Source organism: Mauremys reevesii, linkage group 2 (genome assembly GCF_016161935.1).
Source record: "Mauremys reevesii isolate NIE-2019 linkage group 2, ASM1616193v1, whole genome shotgun sequence".
Classification (NCBI taxonomy): domain Eukaryota; kingdom Metazoa; phylum Chordata; order Testudines; family Geoemydidae; genus Mauremys; species Mauremys reevesii.
In genome coordinates this window covers 62,064,213-62,089,097 of record NC_052624.1, presented here as the reverse complement: position 1 = coordinate 62,089,097, position 24,885 = coordinate 62,064,213, and the positions used below count along the sequence as shown (strand labels likewise).

At 44.2% G+C, this 24,885-nt stretch overlaps 1 long non-coding RNA gene across 1 annotated transcript; it reads left to right on the top strand.

The window, feature by feature from the left end:
- The first annotated feature begins 6,811 nt into the window (after positions 1-6,811).
- On the top strand, positions 6,812-15,480 carry LOC120398593. The gene is made up of 3 exons (XR_005594566.1): positions 6,812-6,872; positions 14,790-14,877; positions 14,970-15,480. It is a non-coding gene; the product is annotated as an uncharacterized LOC120398593 (long non-coding RNA).
- Positions 15,481-24,885: the final 9,405 nt, after the last annotated feature.

The following is a 24,885-nucleotide window of genomic DNA, read 5'->3' as shown; positions in this document are numbered from 1 at the left end:
TCAGTCTTCCTGTATAGTCACTGATTTTATTGAGAGTACGTATTTTTATTAGCAGCTCATCCACTTCATTTTTTAATTCTTTCAGATCTCTTGGATGTTATTCCCTCTGGTCTTCATGAATTGCTGCTCTTTAATTTATCAACTCATTTCACAGAACTCCTCTTTTGGCACTTCAGTCTCTGATAGTACCACATCTTAATTACCTCAAAAGAGTAGGTCTAAGATAGAGAGAGTCCCCAATTTCTCTGTGATGAAAACAGATGCAAAGAAACAATTTAAGAAACATTCTTAACTACCTTATTTGATCCTTTTACTCTCTGGTAGCCCTGGGGATCCCTCTTTATTTTCCATTTCCATTTTATCTGCTATAGTTTACAGGCCTTTCTGTTGGCTTAACCAGCGATGGATTTCCATTTGCTGTTTTACTTGAATAACACCTTGCTATTTATACTTTTTTTTCCCCCTTGCTTCCTCTTTTCATTTGTTCTGGTATGCTTTAATAGCCTCCATGTGGAGCCAAAAGATTTTAATTTAGTTGCTTTTGGTCTCTTTGACTAGCTTTCTCATTGTTTGAATTCTTTCTTTTTGAAGTTTAGCAGAAGCTGGGACTGGGCGACAGGGGATGGATGATTCCCTGTTCTGTTCGTGCCCTCTGAAGCACCTGACATTGGCCACTTTCAGAAGACAGTATACTGAGCTAGATGGACCTTTTGTCTGACCCAGTATGGACACTCTTATGTTCCTGTGTTTGGTACTATCAACACCCTCGGCAGGAGTGTTGAATTTACTTATATCGTGGTCTCTACTATTTTGTGGCCCTATGATAATTACATCTTGAACCAACTATTGTATGTTGCATAGAACTGCATGGGGAATAGCCCTCTCTCCTTGTGTGCTTTAGAACTAGCTGTTCTAAAATGCAATTGTTTAACATGTCAAGAAATTGCTTTTCTAATTTGACCGAAAGTCACATTTGATCAGTTTGTTTGCACATAGTGACCACAAGGGGGAGCCAAAGTACTGAAAAAGCTACATGTGAAAGTTATAACTGTCTTTGGCCACCATTTTTAATCAACCTTTGAATGTTTAAAGTAGAGTAGCGCACAGTTGATTTTACCAAGTGACAATTTTACAAATGCACAAGAGAAAAAACTTTATCATCACTAGACTAATAGAAAAGTGCATTCATATATTGTGGATAGTATGGAATGTTCTAGGCCCTTGAACTGATCAGTGTTTCACATTTTATCATGTTAAAACTGATTTGAAACAATCTTATATAAACCTAAAAGTATTTGAACATTAAATTACATTAGCTCCTAATCAGAAAGCAACACGTACCTATCTGAGCTACACTGTGGGTCTCTTATCTAAACAGCAGATCTCTAATGCACACTCCACTTTTGTTCCCCTCCTAGAACTTACATTGATGTCGTCAGTTGAAGTTTTGTGCCTGGAACAGAGATTGTAATGTTGTTTAGACAAACTGCAGATTAGATAGAAGAATGTTGCCTTTTGTAGCTAAAAATGCACTTTGATATTGTTTTTAATAATATCTTGTGAGTAGTATCTGATGATAGGCTCCAATTCTTTTGGAAAATGCATTAGGGCTTATGGTAATGTACTATAATAAAATGCTTGTATATAACAATGATCTCCTTCCTCAGAAGCATCAGAGGTGGCTATGGCTGGAGATGGGATACTGCACAAGGTGGACCAGTGCTCTGAGGTGGCAGCGAGTATCCTCTCTCTGTGTGTTGCTTGGCTGGCTGGTTGTTTTGCTCACATGCTCATGGCCTAACTGATTGCGAGATGCGGGGTCAAGAAGGAATTTCTACCAGGTCAGACTGGCAATGACCTTGGGTGGGGGGTTAGGACAGCCAACTTTCTAATTGCACAAAACTGAACATCCTTGCCCTGCTCCTTCCCGGAGGCCCCACCCCTTCTCTGAGGCCTCATCCCCCACTCACTCAAGCCCTCCTCCCTCTGTCGCTCACTCTCTCCCACCCTCATTCACTTTCACTGGGCTGGGATAGGGGGCTGGAGTGTGGGAGGGGGTGTGGGCTCTGGGGTGGGGTGAGAAATGAGGGGTTCGGGGCACAGGAGGGGGCTCCTGGCTGAGGCAGGGGATTGGGGTGTAGGAGGGGGTGAGGACTCCAGCTGGGGGGTGCAGGCTCTGGGGTGGGGCTCGGGATGAGGGGTTTGAGGTGCAGAAGGGGCTCTGGGCTGGAGCCAAGGGATTTGGACTGCAGGAGCGGGCTCAGGGCTGGGGCAGGAGGTTGAGGTGTGAGGAGGGGTGCAGGCTCTGGCTAGGGGTGTGGCCTCTGGGGCTGGGCAGGGGATGAGGGGTTTGGGTTTGAAGGGGGCTCCAGGCTGGAGCCAAGGGGTTTGGAGTGCAGGAAGGGGTACGGGGTCCAGGGGGGGAGTTGTGGTGTGGGAGGGGGTTCCGACCTGGGGCAGGTGGTTCGGGTTGCAGGCTCCGGCTGGGAAGCACTTACCACAAGCAGCTCCCAGTCGGTGGTGCAGCAGGGCTAAGGCAGGGTCCCTGCCAGCCCTAGCTCCGCGCTGCTCCCAGAATCTGATAGCATGTCCAGCCCCTAGGCGGAGGGACTGGGGGCTCTGCGAGATGCGTGCTGTCCATGCTCACAGGAGCCACCCCCAGAGATCCCATTGGCTGCGGTTCCCGGCCAATGGGAGATGTGGAGCCAACGCTGGGGGCGGGGGTAGCATGTGGAGCTTCCCTGATCACCCCTGCACCTAGGGGCCAGACATGCCGTCCATTTCTGGGGAGCTGTGCAGAGCTATGGCAGGCAGGGAGCCTGCCTTAGCCCCTCTGCGCCGCCAACCGGACTTTTAACCGCCTGGTCAGCAGTGCTGACCAGAGCCGCCAGGGTCCCTTTTGACCAGCCGTTCTGGTCAAAAACAGGATGCATGGCAACCCTATGGGGGGTTGCCTTCCTCTGCAGCATTTCAGTGCAGGTCAGTTGCAAGGATTACCTTAATCATTTCCCTGCCATTGCAGAGGCCTCAGGCACCTTGATTCCTCCTATTCTCTTTCAATGGTACATGACAGCCTGGTCTACTGTGCTGTAATACTTTGGTCTAGTTTCAGTAGCTGGGTTTAGTGTGTGGGTGCTGGGTAGTGTTGGTGCTCTATGATACAGGATGTCAGACTAGCTGATCTCATGATCCTTTCTGGCCTTAAACTCTGAGAGAACAAAGTAAGATGTTAGAATATGTAATAGTTGCGATTGTGGGTCAGCCTTTTATTTTAGGTATGTCCAATTTGCCTCCCGCTATATTATCTCACTCTATGTATGGGTATTCTAGCATAAGGCAAAGTGTAACACATTCTGATGTATTTAGAAGACTGTAACGCCATTCCTTCTATCAGTTGACACACAATTGAAACTAGAAATAAGGTTCTGAATGTAAGTATGCTAAGTAGGAGGCATGTTCTCTATTAAACTGTATTATGTATTCTGGACACCTTTTGCAATGTTTAAGGACTCAATCCGACAAGATTCTGAGCATTCTGAGTGTTTTGATGGAGCTGGGAAGGAGTACTCGGCACATTTTGGGACTTCTGACTTGTTTAAAGTTAATCATGTGCTTCAGTGCCTTACTAGATCAGGGCCAATGTGCTCTGCACCTTGAAAGATCAAGCGCTAACATGTGCTTGTGTTAACCTGAGCCCTCGTGAAAGTGATATGACATCTTAGTATAATATTATGACGCACACAAAATCACCTTCCGCCCCTCCCCCCAAGAAGGAAAGTTTTTCAGTAAAATGTAGTGCTAAGTCAGAAAACTAGTCAAGAGGAGGATGTTGGTTCTCTGCACATGAATGGGATCAAAGGATTGAAATCAAGGTAAAACCTGTGCTCAAAAGAGAAGGACTTCAAGGTAAAATAAAGTTTGGTTCTATTCCTATATCTTCCTTCTATCAGTTGCCTGTTTCAATTTATGTTCAGATTTACCTCTGAACCATCTTGGCTCAGTGTTTCATATTTTACTCCCTTTTATCCCACCTTTTCTTGCTTCGTATCCCACATTAGTAAATCAGCTGGTTTAGAGATAGTATGAGGATTACTTGCTACATGTATCAAATGACATTTTGCAGAGCCTTAGACTTTGATCCTTCCTCTGTAATGCTAGAGTCTAACGTCCCCATTTACACCCCATGATTGAGTTACATTACAGTTGATGGTATAATTTTAGATTTCTCTTCTGGATTAGATCTTTACCTGTGTGATTCAGACAGTGATACTCACTGGCTGTCATTAGTTTATAGGAAATAGTTGACAGAAGAAGGAACACAGCTCAGTAGAAATTAGCATTAATATGAAAAATAACCTCTGGTTCTTATCAAACATTATTTCCCATGTTCTTGATAAAGGATAGCTTGTTATTGCCAAGTTCAATTTTTATAATACCATTCCTCCAATGTCCTTTTGTGCCATTTCCAGGTATTAGATATAAGTCCTCCTACCTATAAGTGAAGACAAAAAACACCATAGCTCTTGTGAATTCACTCCCCAAAACAGCAGAGTCTGGCTCACTTCCCAATTGACTCGGTTTAGTTGTTATTCCATTTCCAGGAAATTAAGGCAGCTCTTTTGGCTAATCAGGTTAGATTGTGGGGGGGTGTTACCCTTCTCTCTAATAAATGTTTTCTCCTAACCCTTTTATTTTTAGGTTTTGAGTAGGCTACTCTTGTAGAGAAGAGGTTGTTATTTTTCTTTCTGCTCAAAGTACTCTAAGAAGTTTAAGGCCTTTTTACATTTGAACACTGTAAATATAGGGCCATTTTGGTACAGGGAGAAACAGGCACATACTCCATCACAATCATTTGGACTAATGAGCATCTTGGAGGGGAAGAGCAGGAAAATGGTCAGTATTTTACTGGCAAATAGAAGCTATGTTATCTAAATGGAGACATTTGGCCTATATGTCCCATCTCTTCCAGCTCCCAGAGATCAACTAGTGAGCAAACAGCCTCCATTTGTGACCCTGCTTTCTCTTCATGGCCACAATATCCCACACAATGAAGTAGGTGGCGCTGGTCACTGCTCTCCAGGAGAGTGGTTGTTCACTCAGCCCTGGATGATTGGTTGGGGCAGCTAAAATAAAAAAGAAAGGTAACTCTGGCAGTTAGTAGGGTGCCATTTTTTCTGGAATCTTAGAACGGGGTGATAAATCAAGCCAAGAACTCTCCCGGTCTCAGGTATTCTACTGTCTTGAAGCCAAGTCCAATACTCAGGTCAGCAAGGGGTTCCTTCCAGAGCTTCTTATCATGAAACCGAAGACTGAAATCATCTCCTTGATTCAATGCGTCTGAAAGCCTGTCTGTGTCTTCAAGTGCTGGGCTACATAGGGATGTCTCTGGTGAGACTGCCCCGGATATATGCAACCAGTCCTGCTTTGGCATCTCAGCCATTGTTTCTCTTCAACCAAACTTCACTGGCTCACCTTTCCTTGCCTCTAGAGATGAAGCCTGCTCTCATCTGTGGTTTACGCGATGAGAATATTCACCAGGATTTGTCCTTGGATCTCTCTGGTCCACCATGATGGAAATGAGTCTTTTGGGAGAGGAAGCCATATAGGCTACTATGGAGTGCAAGGGCCATTGGTCTTGTCTTCAGAACAAACTTGAAATTAAGCCTGTTTTCATTTCCTCCCCAAAGCCTCTTTCCTGACTCTCTGTCATCTTGAAATGAGAAACACCCTTTATGGGAAGAGGGGTCTGCGTATTAATCTGATAATACAGGCTTCAACAAAGATTTCTCAGCCTCACTCCCATCTGTTTTTTGTTTTGTTGTGTGATAGGATGTTTGCCCCACACAGGTGTGGAAGGGATTAACCCTGTCCTAGCCCCAGAGTGGAGGTGAGTCCTCCAAGCTGCCTAGAGAGGCTGTGGCTCACGCAGCCAATCAGGGAAGGGCTGTGAGGGGCAGACAATCAGGGCCAAGTGGGCTTACATAAAAGGAGCTGCAGGGCCAGAGACAAGTAGTTGCTTGAGAGAATCTAAGGGGCAAAGACAGTGCTGGAGCTGCAGTGAAGTGGCCCAGGGAATTGAAGCAGCACTGGTGGAGAAGTTAAGGAGAGGCAGCAGGAGGCTACTATCTACAAAGTCCCTGGGTTGGGACCCAGAGTGGTGGGTGGGCTGCCCCCTCCCCTTGCCACTGGGGAAGTGTCTGGACTACAGAACCAGGAGACACTCCCTCTCCCCCCTACCCCTGAGAGGGGGAAAACATGGATGGTGAAAAAGACATTGTAGTTCCTGGGCTGAGATGGATCTGCAGGTGGAGAAGGCAGCGGGAAAGGCATCACCCAGGAAGGGGCATGCTGATGACAGAGATCTAATCCCTGAGACAACTAGCAGTGAACCCTGTCACATGTTGGTAGAGTTCAGCCCATCTTTTCCTGAAATATTGTATTAAAATTAATGGAATTTGTTTTGCTTGGGCAGTTTCTAAGGATATGTCTAGACTGCAAAAAAAGTGTGTTCTTAGCTTGAGTTAGCAAACCCAGGTTAAAATAGCAGTGAAGATATGGCAACTTGGTTTTTAACTTGGGTTAGAGGCTGAATTTCAACCCTAGGTTACCCTACAAGCTTAGCTTGAGGTGCTAACCAAAGTTAAATGCTGTATCATCATTGCTGTTCTAAATCCAGTTAGCTAATGCAGGTTAGCTATCCCAAGTTAAAAGCACACTTTTTGCAGTAAAGACATACTCATGATCTGGTTCAGCCAAACCTCCCTATAAAAAGGGAATTATATTGTAAAGACTTATTTCTTTTCTTTATGTTGGTAGGAGAACCCCTCTTATCAGCCTTGGCAAAGAGGGACTTGAAGAAACCAAATTATCAGGTAAGAAACTGCCATTCCTCAATTTGCAGGATTTCATTTTGGCAGTGAGCATGATATGATAGATAAATTGAAAGAAATTAAGCTTCTAATACAACTCCTGAAGCTCCTAATTTCACTAAAGCCAATTATAAATCTCTCTATAGCATTCAAGATAAAGGGATTTGAGTGAGAGAATTTTCTCAAATTCTTTTCCTTTTATCTGTCATTCTGCCAACTATATTTTGCACAGTACTTCAAGACCTAGACATTTGTTAATGTGCTGAGATTTACATATCCGCCTGAGAACTTTTCCGGAACACAAAATACTGCCTAGTGAGTCATGATTTCTAATGATGTATCCAAATGCTGAGGGCCATATTGAGGTCGTTGCTTGGTTTGTACTCAGTCGTGTGGAAGACCAGGATTTGGTCTTGCATGAGTTTCACCTCTGGCACTTGCTAATGTCTGGAGGCCAACGGTCACAGGGTAAGCTAGCCCTTCAAGGGGACTGGGGCTCAGCTTCACCTGTGGCAGGCTTAGCCCCCCTCACTAGGTAGAGGGAAGCTTCATGTGATAGGAAGCATGTGACTAAAATCCAGGCCTGCTGGGGGATGTGGATGCATCCTGAAGTCCTTAGGAGAGGCAATTCAAGGAGCTGGTATGTGTTTAGAAGAAAAACCTCAGCAGGGACAGGCCTATGACCCCTGAGAGTGAGCCAGCCAGGAAGGCTGAGTGGAAGATTTGGGCTGTTTTGAGCCAAGCCTCTAAAAGGGAAGCATTATTGAGAAAATACATGTAGTGTGAAATCTGATTAACTGGGGAAGAAAGGTAAACTGAGGCAACAACCAGGCCTGAAGTCAAATTGGCCAAGTTGCTGCCAACAGACATACAGCTAGAACTTGTTTTAAATAGGACTGAAAGGGAGAACTCTCAATGGTTTCAGTGGAAAAGGTGCATCATTATAAACAAAATCTTTGGGCCACAGAAGAGCGAGATCCACAACTCTGATTTTTTTCATCTAAAAATAAGAAAATATTCATTAGATTCCAAGAACTTGGAACCTCCAGTGCCCCTCTCAACTCTTTCCCTGCCTCTTGCTTCTACAGGTAACCTTTCTCCAGAGCTGTTAATATACTGAAATATTTGCTGTAGAAACTGCAAACAGTTTACGGAGGTTAAAACTTACATATTTTGTTGAGAACGTTCCTGTATATGCCAAATCTGTTTCTATGAACCTAAAGTTAGTGGTACTAGGATGGGGAGGTGAGGGAGTCTTGACACCGCCCCCCGCCCCTACTTAATTCTAACCACTTCCTTCTTGGGCAGGGCTGGTGCAAGGATGTTTCGCGCCCTAGGTGAAACTTTCACCTCGCCCCCCCTCCCCCCGCAGCAGCTACCCCCCCGCTCCAGCTCACCCCTGCGCCACGCACGAGTACCCCGAGCACACGGTCGCTGCTTCACTTCTCCTGCCTCCCAGGCTTGCGGCGCCAATCAGCTTAGGCACCGCAAGCCTGGGAGGCGGAAGAAGTGAAGCAGCCACAGCGTGCTCGGGGAGGAGGCGGGGCAGGGGTGAGCTGGGGCGGGGAGTTCCCCTGTGTGCTATCCCCTCCTTACTTGCTGCAGGCGGCCCTCCCCGTGCTACCCTGCCCCAGCTCCCTCCGCCTAAATGCCGGCGGTGACCAGGGCAGCTGAAGATCCAGCCGCCGTGGTCGCTGCTGAAGAAAATGGCGCCCCCCAAATCCCAGTGCCCTAGGCAACTGCCTAGGTCGCCTAAATGGTTGCACCGGCCCTGTTCTTGGGGCTTTTTCCAGTTGGGAATTTTTGTCTTTGATTTACTGCTAAATAAAATCTGTCCACTTCACAGAAGTATCACTATCCTTTTTTGTTGTCCTAGACCCAGATTTACAAAGGAAAGTATATCCATTTTATTAGCACATATTTATGTGCACAAATTTGTATGTGTGTTTAGTAAGGTGGCAGGAATGTGTTGAGTGTGCACCATTTATGCTCTCCTTTGAAAATGAGTTTAAAAAATATATATTTAAAGGACAAATACAGGTCAGGTTTTCATTAACATCACAGCTGGCTATCTCTTGAAACCATAAATCCAATACACTTTTTCAACAACCCTCCACTGATAAGAAATTTCACCTTTTCCTCTCTTTGTTTCAAAGTTTGTGCAATTCTACTCCCTTGCCAGCATTTTTTAGCCATTATAAAGTGGAGCTCCTTGAAGCTAACAATTCTTGCACGTTGAACAGATTTGAGTTTGTTCAGAAGTTTGGAGACTTTTTTTTTTTAATGCTGTAGGATACATCTGAAACAGGTGTGAATCTGCCAAAGAGGTCAAATAATGTACTTCCTAAAAAACAGTAATCACCAGGTACAGAGAGTGTGTAAAAAATATTGGTGTGAATTGACTATCTTCCTTGCTTGTCAGTCACAGTGAACCAAGGGAAATGCTTCAGAAGCTCAACTAGACATCTGCTTAGGTGCTTGTTTGAAAGATTTGGCCTAAAGTTAGGCCTCTATATCCATTTAAGGTGCTCTACTATCTGGGGGCTCACTGGTAGGTACCCAAGCTTAAAATAAAAAATGACTGTGGCCTTAGGGTATGTCTACACTACAAACTTAAGTCAACCTATTTTAGGTCGACTTACAGCAACCACAGTTTTTTCATGTCCACACTGCTCTTCTTCTGTCGGTGGTGCGCGTCCTCACCAGAACGCTTCCACCAACTTAAGAGGGGCTGTGGGAGGAGCTTAGAGCTCTGGGTCTCAGCTTGGTTCCCCACTGGGAGGTGTGAAATTGACAAGAATGACAGCTAATGTAAGTACCGCAGTGTCTACACAGACTAAGCGCTGTGCCTCTCGTGGAGGTGAACTTGTTATGTCCGTGTAGTAGGGCACTTACATCGGCGGGAGCAAGTATAGACACTGTCACTGACACAACTAGGTAAACATAAGTGGTTTACGTCAACCTAACTCTGTAGTGTAGACCAGTGGTTCTCAGTCAGGGGTCTGGGGCACCCTGGGGGGCTGTGAGCAGGTTTCAGGGAGGCTGCCAAGCAAGGCCAGTATTAGACTCGCTGGGGCCCAGGGCAGAAAGCTGAAGTCCAGGGCCTTGAGCCCTGCCACCCGGAGCTGAAGCCAAAGCCTAAACAATGTAGCTTTGTGTGGGCCCCTGTGGCATGGGGCCCCAGGCAGTTGCCCTGCTTGCTACCCCCCCTAACAACAGTTCTGGCTCTTTATATGCAGAAAACCAGTTATTTTGTGGCACAGGTGGGCCGTGGAGCTTTTATAGCATGTTGTGGGGGCCTCAGAAAGAAAGAGGTTGAGAATCCCTGATGTAGACCAGGCCTTAGTCATTAAGCTTGGGTGTCTTCTCTGATCTGTGCTTTCTCTAACCCCCCTTTTCTGATGCCAAATCTAGAAAAATAAAACAAGTATTAATCCACAGAGGTTTAGCCAGGAGATGGTACCTTGAAAGGATTATGTACTTTATATTTCCCACTGAACTGTGGGGAAGACCCAATCATCTTGATACAGCAGACTGGTCAATGTTTTAGTGTTCTCCTACATACCTTCTAGCCAGAAGGGTAGTTTAAGCAGCAATTAAAAATCACCTAGAGTACCTGGAACTGCAGGTTAACATCCTAGAAGGATCAGCTCAGACCTTCATCCTTCCTTCATGGATCCTATACAGTTTACTCTGTTAGGTGAGATCATAGAAGCCCAATAAGATCCTGTTTGCTCTCAATGGATATTGCAAACCATGTGTCTCTTCTTGCAAGAACTGGGGTTTGTTCTAGTGTCTTTGGCTACAACTTCCCCTCTCTACTGCTGTGCTTTATGCTCAGGGATTGCTACCCCAGATATGGCTACATTACATAGGTGCTTTACAGCATACATAGAGGTGGTCTGAGAGTAAATGTCTGCAAAAACATGGGTATACATTGAAATCTTATTATATGTAAAATTCTCTCATTTACTATTTCTTTAAAAATTGCCCCTACTAGTTCAGAATGCCCATATATAAGTAGGGTAGGGGATGTATTCAAGTAAAAATATCCATACAGTGGGATTGTTAATCCGCTCCCCTATTTGTGTCACTCAGTTCATAATTACTCATTTCCATTTTCTTGATCTGTCTCTAACGCTCAAGGGAAAATTAAATCTGCTTTTCTGGGGTTTAGTCATCACACACCACACCCTTTACCAAAACCTTTATTGCTCAGATGCTTAGAAATCATATACAATGTGCAGTATGACTGTTCTCTTAAGCAGTCATTGGTGTTCAAGTTTCATGGCTAATTTAAAACTTAGGCATAGCTGTTAGAATAGAAAGCTATGGCACCAAAAGTATAGATTGAAATACAAAAAAGCTGCGGCATTAGCTCCAAGTATCTGATTGAAAGTGCATTAGCAAATTGTGACTTCATCAAAAGCATTAAATAGTTAGTATTTACAGGAAGACAAGCATTAGATTGGCAAATGTCAGTGAACATGAAAACCTTTTTATGTTTGCAGTGTTGTAGCTGTGTTGGTCCCAGGATGTTAGAGGGACAAGGTGGGTGGGGTAATACCTTTTATTGGACCAACTTATTGGTGAGAGAGACAAGCTTTCATGCTTACATGGAGTTCTTCAGTTCTCGGAAAGGTACTCTCAATTAAATATAAGATTAATCTGTTCCACCTTGCATTTAGCTGTGGCACTCTGGTATTACCTCATCCACCTTGTCTCTGTAATGAACACCTTTTTAGTTATTTATGAAACTCAAATGAAATGTTCTAGCAGAATTGAGCTCAAAACATCTCTTCTAAAAGCCAAGTTGTAAAATTATAACATTATTCTCTAAATGATATGAGGGGCCTTTATCCTTTTCATTTTTTACTTAAAGGAGGCAAATTGCAGAGTATACAGTATTAAGGTCTATGCATGGCTGGCTGGCTGTCCATCGTATCTGACAATGACATCTCTGCATCTAGTGTGATCTCTAATGTTGATGTATAATTAAAACCACAGAAGGAGACGTATGTTCTTGCCTGTGGTTTTAATTATATATCACTAATGTTGATCTATAATTAAACCGTAGGCAAGAACGTAAGCATCCTCATTAATCATATTGCCGAGTGTCATAGTTCTTTTTAAAAGATTATTTAAAATGATGCCCTGAGAACAATATTAAAAGGACACACATGCTTTGTTGCTCTTTAACTCTTCTCATTTTACTGTGGGTTGACTCAAGTTTGTGACCACGGGGTACTGGTCATCTCTCAATTTTGTTTACTTTCTGTTTCTGTTCGGTCCCCATCTCTACACACAATACTTACATAATCTTCCTATCTGCTTCCCCGCAGTGCTAGCTGACCTTGGTTATGATCTCTCACTTGTAGCTAGCGGAGAGCCTTCTCCAAGGCTGTTCTCATTGCTACTGTGGCTTTGAAGTTTAGCTGTCATGGCATTGTCCCTCCTTCTGGGGACAAACTGCTTGTACTTCTGCAGCCCCCTACTCTCCTCTGTATTGAGAGTTGGAGTTACAATCTCACTCCACCATTTGGATATTTCACACAGCAGCTCAGGGCTTGTCTGCGCTTAAAAATTAGATGAGCCTACCTACATTTGTGTGTGTGTGTGTGTGTGTGTAAATGTACACCCCTGAGTACCAGAGTTAAGCCAGCCTAACTCCCAGTGTAGATGTGGCTAAGTCAGTGGAAGAATTCTTCTGTCAACCAAGCTACCACTGCTTGGAGGTGTAGATTAGCTACAGTGATGGAAAAAGACCTTTCCATCACTCTAAGAAGTGTCTACATTGTGGCGCTAGAAGGGCACTGCAGCTGCCCTATAGCTGTGCCACTCTAGTGCCCGTAGAGGCTGCCACTGTCTCCAGCCACTGTAGCAGTGGTTTTGATAATGTCTCTTTGTTTGCCAAGTGACTTTTTTTTTCCTTTCAGTTCAGTATAATTGTTTCACTGGTAGTTTTAACAACTTTGATTTAAGATGACAACAGTGTTTGAGAAAATTAGCATCAATTTCAGTTAACCTTTTCCACTTAACTTTTGCCTGTGAATGAATAAAAGCTAATAAGCGCTGTGTCGTAGCTCAGGAGATTTCTTGTCCAGCATAACTTTAATGACAGTGGTATAAATTCTGAAAAGAATCACCCCCCAAGAGGCGTCAAGGAGGCCGTACTGAATCAGTATTGGGTTTAGATTAAAATATGGCCAATGCCAAGCCAGACCTAGAGTTGGGGCTTGGCAGGTACAAAAATCTAGCAAGCCAGTTTTGCAAGATCTTGGCCTGAAGCTGATGAAATATTGTAAGACCATACAAGCTTTTTAGATCTGAACCGGAGATAGAACAAGGGACACTTCTGATTCCGGACCCAACCTACGAAGCAGAACAATAAGGTGGATTTTAATACAGGAATTTGAATTCAAATCCTCCCAAATTAGGCTGGGGTGAGTGGTTGATCGTATGTTCTAAGTCAGCCTCTGCCATCAGACCAGCTATTTATAAAAGCACTTGACGGAGGGAAATGGGGTAGAGCAAAAGCTTGAGAGTTTGTGATGCGTGTCCAGGAGGTGCAGCTCAGAACTTGAACCTTTTGTGCCCTCTCTGGTTCTGGGTGGCTCTTGAGGCCAAGATGGTTCCCTAGGGGCTGTTGTCCATTCTGGCACACACCCCATTCTGCGCCACCCACCATCCCCATAATGCTGCGCACCTCCTGCCCTCCCCAACACACCCTTTAGGCTGGGGTTTGTGAGAGTCCTGCAGAGAGCAGTCTTCCCCCTATTTCAGCTAACAAACTTGGATGGCCTTCGTCTGCTGCCACAGCAGCTTGCAGGGACCATAGTGGGGAGTGACAGTCCCACCTGGAGCGCTTTGCAGAGTTGGCTTCTGCAACTCATGCAGACAGGAGTGAAAAATTATGTAAAACAGGAGTAAAGCAAAAAATGCTAAATGTAAATACATGAAAGGTACAAGTAAATCTTCTTGCAGGCTAGCTACAATGAGGTGGGATGGACAGGAGTAGGAAGGCAGAGATCCATGGAAGGAGGAGAGCATCTCCAATGGGAAATTGAAATGCCTCCATTTTGTGTTTTCAGTGCTCACTTCCCTCTCACATCCAATTTCCTGCTGCTACTAATAAAAATGGACAAAATACATTTTAAAGTGGAAATAATATCTTCCGTTCTTTAAGTGGATATGGGCAATAATGGGGCTGCAGCACTATCGGGAACTGTTGAAGGATTGTCTTTGCAGCTTACCAGGTCACAATCCTTTTCTCTGACTTCTGTATGTTAATGAATGTCTTTGGACTATGGCCCCTGTGACATCCATAGCAGTGGCACCATCGAAACAGCCAAGATTTTTCTGAGGCTGTCCTTAGGAGCCGGAGAAATCTGCTAAATGTCTGACAGCAGGCAAGTGTGGAGGAGAGGGATGCTAGGAGTTGTGGTGGCAGGATGAACAGGAGTAGGGGAAGCACAATGCCAAGGTGGAGAGAGACTGGCTGGAGTGTGGAGCGGTGTTCAGGACCAAGGGACAAAGAAGCAAAGGCAGGCTAAAGGAGTGGGGAAAGTCTGGGGACCGACATGAAGAAGAAGGGGATCCAAGGGAAGGAAAGGACCAGAGTAGGGTGACTAGATGTCCCGATTTTATAGAAACAGTCCCGATTTTTGGGTCTTTTTCTTATATAGGGTCCTATTACCCCCCCACCCCACCCCGTGTCCCGATTTTTCTCATTTGCTGTCTGGTCACCCTAGACCAGAGGGTGTGGAGAAGGGACATGGAGCAGAAAAGAAACCACAAGGGAATTAGTTAAGAAATCAGAGCAGTGAGTGGTGCTGTTAAAGGGGGACAGCACTGAAGAGTGTCACGTCAAAGAGAATAAAGCTTTAAAGAAAGGGTAAGGTGTTATTTTTTTTCCTGAAGGAGTAGAGAGAAAAAAGGAATAAATCTTCAAAGGGAATGAAGAATTGAGGTTGACAATCACGAAGAAGGAAGATCCCACAATGCCTCAGTAAGTTATTTATTTCTGTTTTATTAAATGTTTGTTTTATTCAACATTCTACACCTGTGACTTAATGGCTGATTGATTGTTTCCTTCCATAGATTCAGCCTGCTTTAAACCCCATATAGATCAGCCTCATTTTTCATTCTGAAAAGTTGACAGATCCCCACTGCTTACAGAGGAAACTCAAATTGAAATACAGCTTTTGAATTGTATTTGTTCTTTTCTGTTGTAAAGGGCTTTTGAGATGCTCCTTGCCGTATGAGACCTCTTACTGTGGTGGCAACAACTGGCACCAGCTCTCAGCTGAGGCCCCAATCCTGCAGTTTGCTGTGTGCAGGTGGCCTGCCACACCCTCACAAAGCCCCATAGAAGGAAAAGGGGCTCTGCATGGGCACAGCATAGTTCAAGCCCCCAGACAATGAATTGTAGAATTGGAGCCTAATTTGCACTTTGCTCATCTGAAAATGTGATCAGTCTCAGACGCTTGTGGCCTTACTCTGCCTGTCAGCAAAGATGGAATAGCTGAATACTATGGAGAAGTCTAATATTATAAAGCTTCATTACTCCTACAAAATATACTACAGGCGAATACTTACCGGCACACTGAACTCCAAGAGTAATGTCAAAATAAACAAACAATTTACATCTTGCTGATGCAGTTTGTTTCTGTATCATGTTTGTTCATAGAAGGTTTGATCCTTAAGTTGCTTCACCACTCCTGGGAGGTGCTGATCACTCCTGACTCCATTTTCTCCACTGGAAATTGAGCATGCTGGATATCTTGAGGTGCACAACACCCTAGAGCAGGGGTTCTCAAACTTCATTGCACCACGACCCCCTTCTGACAACAAATTACTACACAACCCCAGGAGGGAGGACCCAAGCCCCACCACCCTGGGTGTGGGGGGACAAAAGCCAAAGCCCAAGGGCTTCAGCCCCGGGGAGGGGGAGCCTGTAACCTGATCCCCCTACCCAAGGCTAAAGCCCATGGACTTGGGCTTTGGCCCCAGGACCCAGCGAGTCTAATGCCAGCTCTGGTGACCCCATTAAAATAGGGTCACGACCCACAGTTTGAGAACTGCTGCCCTACAGGATTATAGCCTTCCTTGCAAATTTGTAGAAATCTAGTACGGTAATTATCAATGGATCTTCCAACCATTGGTACAAATTAGCAATTCTCTACTGTAATTAAAGCCTCACTAGAAAGATTTGAGAAGAACATGGGGTGAGGGGAGGGGGATATTGTGTCATTATCCCTATTTAAAAGTACTTACCACACTATAGGCCAGTAATGAGACATTAAGTAAAAATGTGTGTACAGTTTGTATGCTGCTGTATGTCTCCTGATAATGTGTACTGTGTGAGGTGATCTTGGTGGGCATTATTTTTATTCCCGTCTGAAATTATTTAAAGAAACTCTTGGGTGTTACACAGTGCAGGGCCATTACTAGGTATCTGGTGAACAGTGGGTTAATGCCAGCTCGGCTTCTCCCCCTGCCCTGGCACAGGTGCTTAAAGGAAGGAATCTAAGAATTGTTACTTTGAGAAACAGAAGAAAATACCTCTGGGACAATAGGGCTCTGGCTTGAACCCCAAACTGGGAGATCTTGTCTGCTTTTAACGTATTTTCTTTTTTTGTTTCCAAATATTGCTCTGGGAGGAAAACACTGCTGACTGCTTCCATAGTCTTCCCTCTGAGGCATCAGGTCAGTGCATATGTTAGCAACCCATGTACAATGGTGGAGAAAGCCACCCTTTGAACAAGTGTGTATGGTCCTAGCTGTGTTCCAAGAGAGTGGGGCATGTAGGGAGACCTTGGAATTCCTAAGTGCCCTATCTGACTATCCCAGGGGAAGAGGGGCTAGAGGGTGTGAAAATTGACGGCCTTAATCTGGACATTGTTTACGTGCTCTAAGACTGAGCAGAGCTGGGGTATGCTCTCCTTTACTGGCTCTGCAGGAGTCACAAGCGACCTGTGGCTGTTTCAAGTGGTTTGCGAATGTATAAGTTGAGATTTGGCCATCTTGATTCCTAGTGAGTAGTACCCAGGGCCAGCTCCAGGCACCAGCTAAGGAAGCTGTTGCTTGGGGTGGCCAATTCAAAGGGGCGGCACGTCCGGGTCTTCGGCAGCGGGTCCCTCATTCCCTCTCTTCCTCTTTGAGCTGCTGCCAAAGTGCCGCCGAAGAAGAGGAGAGGGAGTGAAGGACCCGCCGCTCGTCTTTCTCTCTCCCCTTCCCCCGCTTGGGGCGGCAGAAAAGCTGGAGCTGGCCCTGGTAGTACCTTACTCCATGAGTAGTCCCATTGATCTGGGGCCAACTCACGGAGTAAAGCACTAATCAGCATGAGTGAGGGTAGCAGTATCTGGCCCATATCTGGCCCATAATGAGTGAGTTCCAAGGCACTGACACAATGTTCGTGGTGTCTAAATATTCCCCCTCTAGCAACATGAACTCAAATTCTTCTAAAAACTGTTTTACCTTCTTTGTCAACTTTTTTTCCTATTAGGAATTTTAAGAAAAGCTTTTACTCTGTTCACAGACATCATAAAGCCAAGTCAAGATTCCTCAAAGACACATTAAAGAAAATAAGCAGATCTGCTCTGGTGTAGGCCCAATGAAGTGAAATTAGTGCAGTGCTCATCAAACTGATAGGAATGCCTTTTGCCAGGCCTTACGCAAGGAAATCATGTACAATCTTTCTCTTCCCCCTCTATCTTGCTTGAATCACTCCACTTCCAGTCAGAGCCTCTTCTGAGAAAGATTGAGTATCATGCCAAATTTCATAAGTGTATACAGTGGTGCAAGTGGCATAATTATTTGGCTGGATCAAGATCTAAGGCAGGAAAGACAGGTCTAACTTAGCAAGACATCCCTGCCTTCTGTGTATTGCTAGGTACCATATAAATTCTGGGGCACATGATGCCAAACATGGCCTCTACCACAGGGGTTCTCAAACTGGGGGTCGGGACCCCTCAGGGAGTCGCAAGGTTATTACATGGGGGGTCGCAAGCTGTCAGCCTCCACCCCAAACCCTGCTTTGCATCCAGCATTTATAATGGTGTTAAATATAAATTAAAAACACCTTTTTATATAAGGGGGGGGGTTGCACTCAGAGGCTTGCTATGTGAAAGGGGTCACCAGTACAAAAGTTTGAGAACTACTGCTCTACCATATGCAGATTCAGCGTAGAAACTCACTTCTGAGGAATACTTACTTTCATACATCCAAACACGCAGAAATTCTATTTGGGCAATAAGATAGTGACCATGCAAGTTTTGCAGTGCAGAAATAAACAACTTAAAAATCTAATTTAACGTGGGGCAGCAGGCTGCAGACCATACTAGTTTTCCCAAGCACCAAATTAGATTTATGATTCAATTTCTCCTGGACAACCACAATTAATGTTTAGACATACAGGTAACAGCCAGTTTCATAAGGGAGCAATATGTTTATCTGTGCATCTCATAAACCCACTGTCAAGAACATATACAGTCCTGCCTGACCTTTAACAACCTCCATTGTGAAACTTAAACCAAATGTTCCAGACAGTCTCCTCTTCAGTGATGAGCAGAATATAATGAGATGAGAATGGTTGTGATTTGTAGCTGGAATGACTTATTGAGAGATTTTGACCCAGATTCTCTCCTGCCTTAGGGCTCCTTTGCACTGTAAGCACACTAAATTGGCATGGCTAGCCACAGGAATATTCCACATTCACACACCCCACGACTGATCAGTGGCTAGCACTGGGGACATGATATGGGGAAACGGGCACCGCCAAGGCTTTCCTGTACCTCAGCAATCCCTGGTTGCCATAACAGCCCCTTGGTAACTGGCCTGGTGCACAGCAAGCCCAGATCTGGGGAGTGCTGAGATGACTTAATGCCACTCTGCATCCCAACCCCCTCCAAAGTTTCTCTGTGAAATTCCCTAGCCACAAGTAAAGATTTGGGCCTTTGTAACTCTTGTAATGTCACGATCGACAGGCCCCAAGCTTTGGTCACTCCTCATTAGAAAATAATGTGTTAATTTCTTGTCACTGAACTGTTTTGAAACAATCAGCCCTTCCAAACGAGGGCCCAGGTCTGTAGTCTTTAAAACGACAACTCTTAGACTGTGCACTCTACCCAAAACAAACGCAAGAGCCTGAGTTTGTTCTGAGAGGGAGCGGGGTGTTTGTGGGCCAGGTATAGTCCCCCGCTGCCTCTGCCCTTGGTGGCTGAGAAGGGCCTGGAATTCTCACCCTTTGGATTCTGTCCATTTCAGTTTGCTCACTGCTCATGAGATAGTCCTTATCCCCTGACAGCTGTTTGGCCTATGTGAAATTAACATGTGTTCTCAGTCCAGTTTCTAGTGGACAGGTGCTCATCTGCAGGAATCAACATAACTGGCACTCATTGGCACCCTCATCTGCAGTCTCAGCTGTGAGGCCCACAAACTGGATGTGCCTGGGGACTGAAGTGCCCTGCCCTCCCCGATGTGGTGGTCTCAGGTCAGGATTGTGACATCAGCAGGAGGCAGAGTGGGGAAGCTAACATGATTGCTGCCCATGTTGTACCTGTTCTATGAATGACTATTTAATGTTAAACCATATCCAGGGTTCCTTACTCTAGCACTGGGTGAAAAAGCATGTGTGTAATTTACCAGAGACTTGCTCTACTCTGTCACCTATACATCCTGTTCAAACTTAGGGTATATCTACACTGCAGGCTTGCCATGTGGTGTTGCCCAAAGCCCCTTACTATCCACACTCAAAGCCCTTAAATGCATGTGTAGATGTAGGATATGAGACACACACGCTCTGCAGTGTGGATGCTCTGAGTTGGGCTTGGCTAACATATGCCTGCCTTCGTGTGAGTCAGGGGTAGTCTGCAGTGCAGATATACCCTTAATCTCCATTGCCTCCCTGTGCTGCAGTGTGACATTTTGGGGTTCACCCAAGCCAGTAAAGGGTTCAGTCAGCATCTGCCTTGTAACCCGGGGTGTCTTGTGGCTGTGCAGCTTTGGTCCAATGCTCTGACCACAACAGCAGCCCATAAGCCTGACTCTGGCATATTTTTTTACAAATATTACTGCAGTAGGGTGTGAATAGAGGGGCTTCTTGTTTCGCATGCACAGTTAAGGACCCCTGTGTCACTTCTCCTACCTCATCTGTCTGAAATTCTCTCCCATCTTCTAAGACACTGACTCATTCCTCTCTTCAGCCACTGGCTTTCACTGAATAGTTTTACGTGTTGGATGCTATATAAGGAAACCAATCATACTGAAGTGTACTAGCAAACAGGCTGTTTGTTTGTTTGTTTTATTTTGGTTCTTTAGTTCAGCATTAGGAACAATTTACCAAACCCTTCAGACTTTCTGAAAAGACTGACGCATGCTGGTGACTTAGAGGGATTACGTAATGGCTCAAGACAGCTGTATGCGCCAAATGTCATTCTCCTGCATTCATTCGTTCCCTTATTCAGTCTTGATCATTTTCTCTGAAATTATTCACAGGATGCTATAGTTAGCATATTTCACGTAGAACTGAAGACTCAATTAACTCGTTCACTATAATTAGACAGAAAAGTAACACATCTGAAAATAAATGGCCAAGAGATGGTGGTTTTATTTTTTTATGTGCTATGATACAAAACAAGTGGGTAGACAGTCAGACAGAACTGTGGCTATGGGGCCAGAGCTGCAAGTGGTGTAAATCCGCGTAACTCCATTGGCTTCAGGGGAGCTACACCAGCTGACATCAGCTGTGCATCTATGGTGCCGTTGTGATAATGGTATAAAAATGATAATTTATAGATATCAGTGGAAGCCTCTTCTGGCAAGGAGTTCTACAGCTGGAGTCCTGCCAATGCAAATGCTGCCTCCCGGCCTGATCATCTGAACTTTGGATGTCTCATTGCACTGTCAATGAGTTGCTGCTTTGGACGGTCATGGATGATGATGACGTCTGAGGTAACTAGGTCCCAATCCATTAAAGTGGAGATTTACAAAGTATGGAGCATTTGCTCAGGGCCCGTGGGGCAGTGACTGGTCACAAGGTACAATTCTCCTCATTTTCAGGAGATTAATGTATTTTAGCTTCTTTTAATACAGCCGAATACTTTCCTGATGTTACTCCTTCATATACATGCCTATGTGATCACAATTCAGAGAAAATGCGTTAGTGAGACCAGCTCTGTATTAAAACATGGTCCACACTGAATATCTGCATCAAAGGCTGGAGAGAGTTAGGCCTAGTTTACACTAGTAATTTTTGCTGGTATAATGTCATTTTTAACAACATTTTTATAATGGAAAAAGCCCTGGTGTAGACACTGTCAAGCAAGTGCTTTTGCTGATATAGCTTATTTAGCACGGGGAACTAGTATACACTACACTGGTAAAAGCACTCTTTCCCCTCTGGCCCCCTAGTATAGATATACTGGCACAGCTATTCTGGCAAGCCCTTTCTAGTGTAGGCAAGGTCTAAGACTAGGTCACCAAAATGTCTCTTGAAATGGATAAAGAGGAAATGGGATTTGTTAAACTTAGGTGCGGTGTATTCTCATTGGCCTCTCTCCTCAGGTATCGGCTTCCTTGTGTTCCCTTCAGGTACTGCAATTATTTCTACTTGATATTGGAGTCTAATGTGAAGGACAAAAGCATCGCTACAGTGGTTAGGTTCTTCTCCTTAGACAGGAGTGAGGTTTCCAGACCACTGGAAGATGCAGCATTATCAACCCTAAACATTCACAAATCATGAGTCAGGACGCAAAGACTCATGAGATCAATTTAAAAATTGAGATTTAAAAAAACAACAAAAAGCACATTTGGGGTCATTTTACTTATAGTTTTTGAGCCTTTCAGACAGTCTTGGGTCACATCTTCATCGTTTTGTTCACAATCATGAGAACTAGAAACATTTTTTAATGAATGCTGATTCTCACATAATCACAAGACTCCAGGATTTGGGACTCTGTTTTTTTTTCCCCTTAATCATGGCACGACTTGCAGTACAATCCTAGAGTGGGCTACACTGAAGATTCATAAAGGAATGCCTTGCTACTGTGCTAATCTGCACATCCAGGAACGGTGATGATTCAAGCATGGCCCGAGGCATCATGATTTGCGGTCATATGCCCTTAATCACTGGTGAGGTAAGAATACTGACATTTTCCCAAATGTTTTTCTCTTCCTACTAACATCACTTCTTTGCCTTTCCTGGATTAAGTTTTGGAGTAAAAAATTCAAAAAGCAGATAAGCCACTTTTGAAAAGTGATGGGCTCGTAAATCACTTAGCAACTCTTTGAAACTTTTACCATTATCCACTGCATATCGGAATTCTCCCAGGCTGTAGCATTTGTTTATGGCATCTGACAAACAGGGCCGCCTCAGCTGGTGCAAATTGGTGAGGGCTCCATTAGGATCTGCCAGCAGCCTATGTTGAGAGTGGAAGATAAAATGAAACATTTCAAATCCACGTTTGTTCTCATTTTGTTTGCACTAACAGAACCAAAGCAGGTCTGTGTGGGCTTACTTCAAAGTGTAGTACATGTTTCTAAAATTTAGAAATACTTCTTGAAAAGAAATCCATATCCACTTGTTTGCCATTTGAGAAAGAAAAACATTGTTAAATCCAGTTATTTACACTGGCCTTCCCAGGAACATTTTGTCTTTCCCATCTTTCTAAGAGTCAAAAGATTGAGCGACAGCTGTTGCATCTAGAGCTGGGGTAGGCAACCTATGGCACACGTGCCGAAGGCGGCACGAGAGCTGATTTTCAGTGGCACTCACACTGCCCGGGTCCTGGCCACCAGTCCGGGGCGCTCTGCATTTTAATTTATTTTTAAATGAAGCTTCTTAAACATTTTAAAACCTTATTTACTTTACATACAACAATAGTTTAGTTATATATTATAGACTTATAGAAAGAGACCTTCTAAAAACGTTAAAATGTATTACTGGCACGCAAAACCTTACATTAGAGTGAATAAATGAAGAGTCGGCACACCACTTCTGAAAGATTGCCGACCCCTGATCTAGAGGATGCTCTTGTCACGGCACTTCAGTATTTATTACTCAGCAGTGCCATAGGACATGGCTTTTTTCTCCTTTATGACAATTCCACATATTCTTTTTGCCTTTAGTTTATTTACTGCCTTTGGCTGATGACAGCTCTGCAAGTTGCATATTGTAATCCATGTGTAAACATCCTGAATTTATAAAAATTGGAGCACCAGATGAGAGCTATGTCAATAATTGGACTGTTCACCAATTTTACAGACTTAATTAAAAAGTTGTGCATTCTTTGTTTTCATATTGGAAATGAGTTCACTGATTTGTTTGTATTAAAAACCTGACAGCACTGCTATGTGCTTATCTGTAGTGTTTATAAACATACACTGTGATCCTTGCCTATTCTTGCTCCTAGCACTCAGGGCAAGTCTACACTATGGCACTATATCGGCACCGCTGTAGCGTGTCTGGTAAAGATATGCTATGCCAATGGGAGAGCGTCTGCTGCCAACATAGCGCCTGTGGACAGCTCTTAGGTTGATGTAACTTGTGTCACTCAGGAAGATGTCTTTTTCACCCCCTCGAGTGACATAAGTTACATCGACTTAAGCAGTAGTGTAGACCAGCCCTGAGTTATATCTCTGCCAGCAGTGGAGTCCCATCTTTTTGTTCTTTGCCTCTGCATTTTTGGAGTACATCTGGCTACCAGTGTTGGAGCAAAGGTTCATTTCTCACAGTGTTGGCATATGAATTTCAGGCTTAGACCCCAACCCTGTCGGATGTTCTGTATGGACAGACCTCACTGTGCAGAGCTCCAATGAATTGTGGATGTAGTGGTGCTAATGCTATAAAGATTCATTGTGAAGCATAAAGACTGAGAACTCTTGCAAATTTGGTCTTCGTTAGGGTGACTGGAGGTGATTCACTCACTCCTATAATGTGTAATGTTTCTCTTAATATTAAGAGAAACATTTTAGCAAGATTATCTAGTGGGACTAACTCTGGGATCAGTTCTTCTGGAGGGGCTCCCTAGTATACACCAATTACTTGTACTTGGTAGATCAAACAGAGATGGACCCTGGTGAGTAGAATTGATCGGTACCGTTAACATTAATAAAGCTTTGATATTTGAGGCCCTTGAGACAATGTCTACAGCCTTTGGTAAGAAGAAATAGTGTTGAGATTGAGGCTTTATTTCCAAAATTTATAGTGGTGGTTCTTTTATTTTAAAAGATGTTTCATTTAACAGTCCTGAATGCCCAAAACACTTCTCTTTTAAAGAAGCTGGATTGCATGCTAAACAGTGTATTAATGCACTTGTTAATGACTTCTCCTTTCTTGTCCCCCCTGCCAAATCCTGATTTCCGTTCTATTATGTTGGCTTCTTTAACAGCAGTGGCGGGAGGGACAGACACAAAAGGGCAAAGCTGTTTGAATTTTTAACACAATAAAAGCCAGTGTTTTCTTGCCAGAAAACAACTTTGCATCCTGAAAACCAGAATAATGGGAAGAGAAAGTATTATTGATCCACGACTCTAAGGGGAGCGCTGGGGTGGTGGTTCTATTCATCTTGGTATAGGGGCACAGTGCCTTTTTCTTACAGCAGGCTGTACAGAGCTGCCTCCTACAGGTAGAAATAGAGACCAGTAGTGTATTTAGCACATTCTCCTACTCTGGGTTAGGATGGTGCGTATCATGTAGGTTCTTTGCAAATTTGCACAGGTCTTATCTAGCGGTGACCTTGAGAATACTGTTCTCCAGGAAACTAAACCATGAGCACCAGTGCAGTTATAAGGCAGAAATGCTGAAGCGCTACACAGGTAGTTCAGCACAGAGTTGTTTCCTATTTGATGAGTGGCAGTTCTCTCACCTGGCAGTACTCGTGGTTCAAAGTTAATTCCAGTCAGATATCAGGGGCTAGACTGGATCAGCTCTGTATTTCCGAAAATAAGAGGTCAGTGGTCTTTCTCCCTCTTGGCAGGTCAGTGTTATGATGTTTAAGGACTTCAACTTCACAGA